General features: G+C 67.6%; 1 protein-coding gene across 4 annotated transcripts in view; it reads left to right on the top strand.

Moving 5' to 3' along the window:
* Positions 1-1,146: 1,146 nt before the first annotated feature.
* Positions 1,147-1,644, top strand: part of CREB1 (cAMP responsive element binding protein 1) — a 55,985-nt gene continuing 55,487 nt past the window's right edge. For 2 of the 4 annotated variants that reach the window (XM_049615048.1, XM_049615050.1), the window contains exon 1: positions 1,147-1,382. The gene's annotated coding sequence lies outside the window, so the exon portion shown is untranslated. The remainder of the gene's footprint in view (positions 1,383-1,644) is intronic. The other 2 variants (XM_049615051.1, XM_049615052.1) reach the window with 2 other exon arrangements.

Below are 1,644 nucleotides of genomic sequence, written 5' to 3'. Positions count from 1 at the left end.
TAATAGACATGAGCCCTAGGAGAGGACCGCAGAGTTCAGTAAAAAGAATAAAGAGTCAGAAGCGTGGCCTTGAGCGACCTCTGAGATAGCAGTTTCGGTAGTCGAGGGAACGTTAGTCACACTGTCGGGTTTAGAGTGGGAGTGGGGTAGTGAAGAAAAGGGCACAATGGGTGTAAACCACCGAGGTGGAAAACGGCTATGAAAAGACAGCGGCCAGGAAGGTGCCAAAAAAAAAAAAAAAAAAAAAAAAAAAAAGCGGGCAGGTGGGGGGAGGGAGGTCATATTTCGGAGTGTCCAAGAGCAACCTCGGTCTGGACAGGTGATTGCTCGGAGGCCCCCGAGGACCGAACAGATCATTCCCGGGCCTGGCTGCCCGGTTGCACCCTGCGAGGTGCCACAAGTCCCTGGAGCTCCAGCTACAACCCCCTACCACCCCACCCCCCCGCCCCCGCTACCCCCCGGAGACCGAAGAGCAGGGCGGGCGGCCTCCAGGTTTCTCCACTCACTCACGCAGAGGAGAGGCCGCCGGCCGGGCAAACCCCTCCCACCGGGCTACCACAACGCCGGGGCAGCGCAGCGACCCCGGGTCCCAGCACCCGGCCCGGCCCCCGGGCACCAGGCTTGGCGGCGTTTGCAGCGCCTCCGCCGCCCTTCCTCCCGGCTCGCCCTACTCCGGCACCGAGCCGCGTTCCAGACCCCGCGGCGCGTCGGCCACGTCCCCGCAGCGTTCGGAAGTTCCCGGGGTCGACGGCGTTTAGGGACTAGGGGCTAGGGTCCAGGGCCCAGGGCCCAGGCCGGCCCGCCGCAGCCGCCTTAGAGCCCGCCGCTTACCGCCGCAGGGGCTGGCCCGCGCGGGGGTTTCCACCCAGCCGTCGACACGCCTAGGGAATTCCCCACGGGGCCACATTCACACACACCTTCCTCCGGCAAATTTCCGCCGCCGGGTTTTTATCCGCCAAAACGGCGCGGCGGGACTCAGACCACTCCTCCCTCCGCCCGTCCCTTCCCACCTTCGCCGCCTCCTCCCCACTCCCCGCGGAACGCCTTCGCCTTGGCCGAAGGAGCCCGAAGGCCTTCGGCGAGTTCCGCCTCCAGCGCGGGGGGCGGGGCCGCTCGAGCTCCTCCGGGCCGAGCTCGGCTGTTTCCGTGCGCGGCCGCTGCGCACTCGGCACTGGGCGGCGCTGGCTGGCTCCCTGGCTGCGGCTCCTCAGTCGGCGGCGGCTGCTGCTGCCTGTGGCCCGGGCGGCTGGGAGAAGCGGAGTGTTGGTGAGTGACGCGGCGGAGGTGTAGTTTGACGCGGTGTGTTACGTGGGGGAGAGAATAAAACTCCAGCGAGATCCGGGCCGCGAACGAAAGCAGTGACGGAGGAGCTTGTACCACCGGTAAGAGGAGCAGGAGGAGGAGGCAGGAGCCGGAGAGAGCCGGGGGGACGGAGGGGGGACGGGGAGGCGCCGGACACCCGCGCTCGGGGCCTTCCCCTCGCAGGAGGGGCCGCGGTAAAGATGGAGCCTCCGCCCGAGCCCCACAACATCGCCGCCGCTCGCAGCTAACAAAGAATAATGGCGGCGGACTGGAGCCAGCGGCGGCCGGGGCGGCAGCGACTCTGCCTGCAGCCAGCGGCGGCGCTCATGGCGGGGGGCGGCG

The sequence above is a fragment of the Panthera uncia genome, assembly GCF_023721935.1.
Source record: "Panthera uncia isolate 11264 chromosome C1 unlocalized genomic scaffold, Puncia_PCG_1.0 HiC_scaffold_3, whole genome shotgun sequence".
Lineage (NCBI taxonomy): Eukaryota > Metazoa > Chordata > Mammalia > Carnivora > Felidae > Panthera > Panthera uncia.
The sequence above is the reverse complement of the archived record's forward strand: the minus strand, read 5'-3'. Positions and strand labels throughout refer to the sequence as shown.